Here is an 8,184-nt window from a genome sequence, read left to right as displayed (position 1 = left end):
GAAATCCAAAATCTCAAGGCTGCTATTGTGGCCACGCAAGATTATATGATTCTCATAACCAGCTATAGAAAACAAAGTATTTCACAATGTCTTTTTAGAAATTCTGATTGGTGGGGGGGGGGGGGGAATTCTAAACAATAATGGTGCATGTTTTGTCGAAATAATGAATGTAATCAATGTAGAGAAGAGTTAAGTGACAATCATCTGCCTCACAGGCATTGGGAGGAGTGGGAGGGGAGTATTTCAGGGTTCTTGGTGGTGAAAACTGAGTACTGGTGAAGGGAAAAGTGTTTGATCATTACATGACTGAGACTCAAACCTGAAAGCTTAGTAACTTTTCCCACAGTGATTCAATAAATAAATATAAGAAGAAAAATAAACAAAATAAATAAATAAATAAAATTATGAAAAAAAATAGTAAGGTGGAGTTCATGCCCAATTCAATCAGCTAATCAGTGGCTGAATAAATAGCAGTACTCCTATATTTAAAAAAAAGACTGTCACACTTATTGACCATACTCCTTAACAAGTCCAGTGAATTTACCCAAGTCACCAGATGTATATCTTAGAGGAAAGTACTGAAATTCTTTCCTCCTTATTTTTTTTTTAATGGACTCTACCGAGCAGTGTAGTCAGGTGACCTAGGGATACTTTCGATGATGCTGAGAGGATCAAGTGATACTGGGACTAGAACTCAGGGCTTCGCACATAGTAGGCATGTGCTCTTGTCTTTGAGATATATATCCAGCCCCAATTCTTTAACAGCTTCATTGGGTTGTTCTCTGTAGTCCAAGAACAACAGTGGAAACTATTGGTATTGATGAACCGCTTACTCTGAATTCAATAAAGACTATGGGTCTTGTAGCAACTGGCACTGGTTCAAATCAGACTTCAATTGATATACAGATCAATTTTGTGTATCTATATATCTACATACACACATATATACATATATATCTATATATAAATATATAGATATATGGAAGCCCGTCTACTTTTGTTCTGGGTATGAAATGATCAACTAACCAATGGGTACAAACTCTGTGGGTGAACCATTCAAGTTACTGCTCTGGTAGATGTCCTTCATGGTAACAAAATCCATAATATCCACTATCCTTCTATAAGCCCATCCTGTTCACTAGAAAATAAGCAAACCAAAGAAACACCTTTACTTAAAAATTGTGTTAGAAGACAGCTCAGTGGTAGAACACCTTCCTGGCAGCTATGAGATTTAATTTAATCCCTGGTCCTACCACATGTGTTGAGTATCACTATTTAGGCCTAACCATAAAATAAATTGCAATCATATAATTTTGGAACAAAAATAACAGAACCGAAAGTCAAAGAGTGAAAGCAGCGACTATTACTGGTATTAATACAGTTTTGCTCTAAGTAACTCAATTTAAGTTGTCCTCATTTTTACCTGAACAAAATTTATGTATCCACAAGAGATATATTATATAATAATGACTATAAAAGAAATTTTAACCATAGAATTAACCATAAGAGAAATTTTAATTTAAAAAGTAACAGCATACTGGCATTTAAAGTTAGCCTATATTTGAACTTGTTAGCCTATTTGAACTAGTCATGCTGGTATAAAATGCAATATTGTCAAAGAAATGTTTAACAAGTGAATAATCCACAAGAAAATACAAGTTATATACGGTCTCTGTATAATCCGTGGCATGAAGAATGGTTGTAGTCACTAGAGATTTTATGTTTAACACATAAACAAACTACCTCTGGAAGGTACCAGTTGGCTGCTTTCATTTAAAGAGTGACCTTACAAAAGAGGAAGTGAGTAACTGCAGAGCAAAGTCTGGCATCAAGTAGACAGAATTCTAGGACAAGAATTGAGTGTTGTATTAGGAAAAACATTCTACGCACTGCAATTATTTAGCAGTATTAGTTGCTGTTGAAATCTAAGTGTTCTGTGCTCAATGAATGTTTGTAGAATCTGTTTCTGAATTTTCTTTGTGCATTTGGTTGAGTGAATTCCTGTGCTCTGTAGGAGGTTGGTCTACATCACCTTTAAAATTCTTTCTGATGTCAGTTTTAAGGTTTCCATAAACAATGAGTAGGGAATATAAGTGAAAGGCCAAGGAATTTTCTGAAATACAAACATTAGCCATTGTGAAAATGCATGAGACAAGGTGGTATTGCAGAAAACTGATTCTAGAATATTCCTCCATGATAGCACATCAGAATGTCTCACACCTACCTCAAAACATAAAATTCACTTAAATAAAATCCTAAAACCAGTAATCCTTAAATAACCAGTAACTATTATTCATTTATTTCGAGGGCATGAATTTCCCTGGAATGGAGATATACAGAATGAGCAGTGGGTCAGCTCCAGGAAACTGAAGCATTAGAATCTAGACCCAGTACAGTCCCCAGTAACCACTTGCTTAATGGAGAAACTGCTTGTAAAATCTATTTAGTCACTGAAAAAGTTACTCATGAGATGTTACAAAAAGGTTCTAACTGAGAGCAAAATAGCTCATCATATACAAAATCTACTCTCAGAAGCAATCTTTGCCTCTCTTATTTCACATTGGTTGCAGTCTTAAAATAAGATTCTTTTTTTGGTCTTATGTTTTAAAGGTTAGAGAGAGTTTTGCAGATGATATCATAATTCCTCCTGCTAAAGAATTATCCCAAGAGGTTGACACAAACAAGTGGATTAAGATAAGTACTGATCAATACTCAGTCACTCCTTGAATCTCAAGCAGTCCTTCTGCAGCCTCTGAGGAACTGGTATCTGCAAGGGAATCAGGAGGCCTGGCCCCCTGACTGCCTTTGGAGCACGTTGTGGGAGGCGCAGACCAAAGGTTAGTTTACACATCAGTGACTAAAGTTTCCTGCCACTAAGCATAAGAAGTCACTCATGAGCAGCGTCCCTAAACCACAGCTACAGGATGTGGGCACAAGCCCTTGTATAATTGTTGGCAAAGAGCCAATGAGCATTCATCCCTGTGCAAATACTGGGGCTTTTTTTTCTGTTGTTAACCTTTCAAAACCACAGGCATTAGTCTCTCTTTTTCTTCCCCTTGGCACGAGTCATCTTCTTTTTTTCCAATTTGGTCTCTTGTGTGCAAAGAATTTCTGAGGAGCTTTTAAGACTAAATTCAATACTTTTGTCCTCCCCTGTCCTGCCCCACAAAATGCCAGGCAGGGGTAAAACCACCTTACAAAGTATCTGCTGGCTCTGTTGGCTTCCGCAGCTTTGTTTGAGCTTTTTGATCAGATAGGAAATCAGAGAGTTCTATGAGTGACCTTAGCCTTTAAGAAAATACAGGTGATTTCTGGAAATCCCCCCTAAACAACGGTGAGCTATTGTTTTCTTGCCTCAGAATTAACCCAGCAGCTTGGATACACAGATTTGTTACTGATTTAGACCCGATGTCTTTCCTGAGGGATGGAGAGAAATAGACCAGGAAAAGGAAATTGCAAACTTTAGATTCTTACACCACTTTTGTCAAAAACTTACTAGCTGCTTTTTGATCCCTCTATTTCTGTTTCCACACTTTTACCTTACTTTCTGGGGGATGACAGTGTTAGATTAGAGGGTCTTGATGCTTCTTTAGCCTCTCTGCTCTATGAGTGCCTGCTGTAGTAATCTGAAGACAATGAGTAGGACCCCAAATCCAAAGATCCAAACTAAAAAGTTGGCCTCTTTTTTCTGCCTTCTGTCTCTTAAGACTCTACCCAGCTTTATTTCCACACCCAAATGCCACACATCCTGGTATGGCTATCCATGCTGAACCCATCCTAGCATCAGAACTCTGTTTAAAATGAAAAGGCGGCCAGATGCATACCACAGAGTGTTAGTTGACAAAGAAAAAAAATCTATCTGCACCAAATGATCAGGAGTCTGTGAGTAATCAATCTATCATAAAGATGTTTCTATTCAAGCAGTTTCTGAAGGTCTATTCATTGTGGATTTTTCTAGCCGGGTTTCCTGACTGGAATAAAGATCAGATAGACAAAAATGTTCAATCCAAACTTTTTTTTTAATGATGGGATGCTTTGTATTAAAGTCTCTTGTGTCTAATTCTGTTCTCAAGCCAGTGGGACATGAAGGGAGTAACAGGGAGGAAAGAAGTAGTCACAGCCGAGAAAGTGTTACCACCCTCCTCTCTACAACAGAGCAGCTGAAGAGCCCAGGGAGATCAAGTATTAGAGGAAATGTCAGTTCCCTATCTTTGCCCGGGTTTTAGATTTGTTGTCAATTCTCAGAGAAATGAATTACAGAGAGGAGGGGGAATGAAGGTTGTTTGATAAAGAAAGAGAAAGAAGAGGAAGAAGAAACTACTTTGAAGAGAGAACCAGATCTCCCTAGAAACAGGAGAACATCCTATAAGGGAAATGTGTTGTGCACACAGGGAGAGAGTAAAAGCTGCATGTGACCCCAGAATTACTTTGCAGTCCACATGGCAAAGGGCAGGTTTCTGATCTTGCAATGCTGATTTAATTGACATTGTCCAAAATTCCCAGGCTTGGGACTTTCTGTGCAGAATGAGTCCTCTCATTGGTCACTGACCAGGAAAAGGGCTTTGAGCACCCATGGTATTTTCAGTCATTATCTTATCAGGGATTTTATTCTTGCTGAATCTTCTCATGGGTCACTAAAAAATTGACTTGGGGATGGCATTCTCAATATAAAGCTGGTGGCTGGTGAGGTAGGGATTCCTTTCCAGATGGGAGTTTGATTTTTATGACTTTTTAAATTCATGGCTTAGGAGCTCTACCTGAATGCCTACTTCAAAATGATGGTCCTTTTGGAAACTTTGCTACTAGTATAGCTGAGATGATAGTTGAAAGGGGAAAGCTCAGATGTACACTTTGGTTGTTTGACTTGTAGTTGCTGATTAAACTTAATGACAAGTAGTCTAATCGAGCAGAGTATCCTGCCCCCGCGCCTGCCTGTCCTCGCCAGAGCCCCTTGGAGGGGAGCGGGTTGAGTTTCCCTCCCCACCCCGACCAGGGCTCTGGCAGCCGAAGACCTCCAGAACCAGCCACCACCATGCTGAGACCACTCTCCACACACATGAAGGTACTGGCAGAGGAACAAAGGCATGTGGGTCCCGGGACTGAGATCTCCAAGCATGCTTGGATCAGGGCTGAGCATCCTTCACCCAGATCCTCCATATTCCAGTAGGCAGGGGTTACACTCACCAACTGGCCCCCTGGTGCCGTGTAATCCCATCAGCGGCCAAGACCCAGAGACTATAAAACCCAGCTCCTAGAAGCGACATCTTATTATCTCATTCCTATTTTGGACAAATTGGCAGGCTACCAACTGTAGCCTGCCCACACGGCAGAGTCTGGCAAACTCCCCCTGGCATACCCAATATGCCAAATACCAGTAATAATGATGGGTCTCATTCTCCTAACCCTGAAAGAGCCTTGAATATGGCACTTTTTAAAAAAATCTCAGGGTTAGGACAAAGGAGACGTTACTGGGGCCTGCTCGAGGAAATCGAGTCTAATCGAGAACGATGATGATAATAAGAGGATTGATGATCACCAAGAACTAATTCATAGAGGAAAGTGAGTTTTGTGTAGTTAGATATTGTTCCATTTTCTGCTGTAAAATTTATATCATTCTACAAGTAGATTCCAAATGCAATTTATTTAATAAAAATAATTTAACTATATTTTATTGCATCCTTTAAGACTTCATGAAGTAGGCAGAGGAGGTATATATGTCTTAATTTTAGCACAGCGGGTAGGGTGTTCGCCTTACAAGCGGCCAACATGGCCGACCCGAGTTTGATTCCTCCGCCCCTCTCGGAGAGCCCGGCAAGCTACCGAGAGTATTCGATATGCCAGACACAGTAACAACAAAGTCTCCAATGGAGACGTTACTGGGCCCGCTCGAGCAAATCGACGATCAACGGGAGGGCCTTTACCTTTACCTTTACCTTAAATTTTAGTAAGGTTAAGGTAATTTTTTAGGGTTGCATGACTAATATAACTCTTTCAAATAAAATAACAACATAAATATAAAATCAATGGTATTTGGAGAATCATGAGTTAAAGAATCATGCCAACTATCTCTCTAGCAATTTCTGTACATATCCACTTTATCTAGCCCCTAGATGAATACATCACCTGAACAGGCCTTATTTCAATGGGAAATACATTGCAACTTTGACTTTTTGTCTTAAATTTCAATGCAAATTTATGAATCTTCTCATCCTTCGTCCTAGACCTCATTTATCAGCTTATGAAATATTTCATGGGAACCATCTTTGTTTAAATGAAAAGAAAGTTCTCATGTTATGTCTGACATATATACTTCTTCATACTAAAGAGGTCTGTGTTAGTAAACGCTTATTGCTACAGATTAGGCCTCAGGGCTAAGAAATCTTTTCTGATTTGTTCACCTTGATGTTGCTGCACTGAGTCCTTTTAAAGGTCACTTAGGAACTGTCCATCTTAGGTTACAAAGGGGACAAATGTGCACAGAGAACTCAATTGTCAGGCCGATCCTTAAATGGTAACGCAAAAGAATGCACTGGACATTTCAAGAGGCTCCTGCCAACAGATGCCCCTATCTTGAGGCAAATGGGGATTTTTTGGAAAGCAGAGCTATAATAATTTGCCAGTTATGCCTGCTTCAGAACCACTGCCAAAACAATCCAACGACTTTTCATTCCACTACTGTTGACAGGACAGCTATGGATTTCAACATTTCCTTTTACAGTCTGAATAGAAGTTCTTTGCCTTGGGAACTGTAACAATATTTGCCATCATGCGGTGTGGGGGTTGGAGGGGGCATAAAAAAGTGAATGTTGGGAGGGGGAAAAGTTGAAGAGAAAAAAAAACTAATTGCAGTAAACAAAGACAAAATAAAATGTGAATTGCTCAGACTGAGCTTTGTGTGTCTGTATCAAATTGACACATGTAGTGTGTCAGAGGACAAATCTTTAAATTAGTAAGCTTTTTAAACCAAAAAGACTTTAAAGGTTGTCTGCATCACCAAAATAAATTTACCTGATTTTTTAACTTAAAATTCAACTAAAGTGTCTTAAGTTCAGGTCTTAGGATAAGAAAAAGATAACTGCAACAACATTGTTGGCGTTAGAAAAGAAAATTTCAAAATACATTTCAAAAGTTTGAAAATTGAAAAGAAGAGATAAGAACAAATGAACAAATGAGAGAGGCCAGAGAGATGAATAAAAGTCAACCACAAGCTCGAACCCTAAAACCCCATGACCTTTCATGCTCTTGGATAGCTCCCAGCATGGCTGCATGTAGCAATTCCCCATCACCAATTCAGGCATTGGAATGCGTGATCCTGTTGGTAGAATGTTTCAGGGAGCATTGCCCCCAGGTCACTTGGGCACTGCTTGAGAGTAGTACTTCCCTATTCCACATACATGCACAGAAAGAACAGATGTCTTGAGTTGTTCGAAATCAGAAAGGTCAGGAAGTGAGAGAAAATAAAATAACAGAACAAAGAAATATAATAAGTTAGTGAAAAGGCTTTGAAAACATACCCTAAGTATTGACTAGGATCTAAAGCTTCTCACAGATGTATCAACTTCCGGTACTGTGAGAAAAATTCCTATTGTTTATAAGTTTGATCCAACCTGTGCTATTTTGTTATCTCAACCCAAGCAGACAAGGTAAGTATTATATGCATTTGAAAAGGAATTTAGAGAGATTAAAATGGATCATTTTAGATATCTATATCTGAGAACATGAAAATGTCTGTCACAAAGGAGTTCTTGATTTTGAAGGTGGTGAATATGAGTGGCCTGGAAACACACAGGTAATTTGCAGAGAAAACACAGAATAGAATTGAATTTTGACAGATATATCAGTGGGGTAAATCTGAAATTGGAAGTCATCACATTAAAAAATACTGCACTATAGCACTGTCGTCCCATTGTTCATCGATTTACTCAGGTGGGAACCAGTAACATCTCCGTTGTGAGACTTGTTACTGTTTTTGGCATATCAAATACGCCATGAGGAGCTGGCCAGGCTCTGCCGAGCAGGCAGGATACTCTCGGTAGCTTGCTTGGCTCTCCGAGAAAGACGGAGGAATCAAACCCAGGTCGGCTGCATGCAAGGCAAACACCCTACCCACTGTACTATCACTCCAGTCCATTAAAAATTAAAGATAACTAAAATACTACAGTTAGATCCTAAAGCAAGGAAAAA

Source organism: Sorex fumeus, unplaced genomic scaffold (assembly GCF_029834395.1).
Source record: "Sorex fumeus unplaced genomic scaffold, SorFum_2.1 ptg000044l, whole genome shotgun sequence".
In the NCBI taxonomy this organism is placed as follows: Eukaryota; Metazoa; Chordata; class Mammalia; order Eulipotyphla; family Soricidae; genus Sorex; species Sorex fumeus.
Note: the sequence above shows the minus strand (reverse complement) of the source record.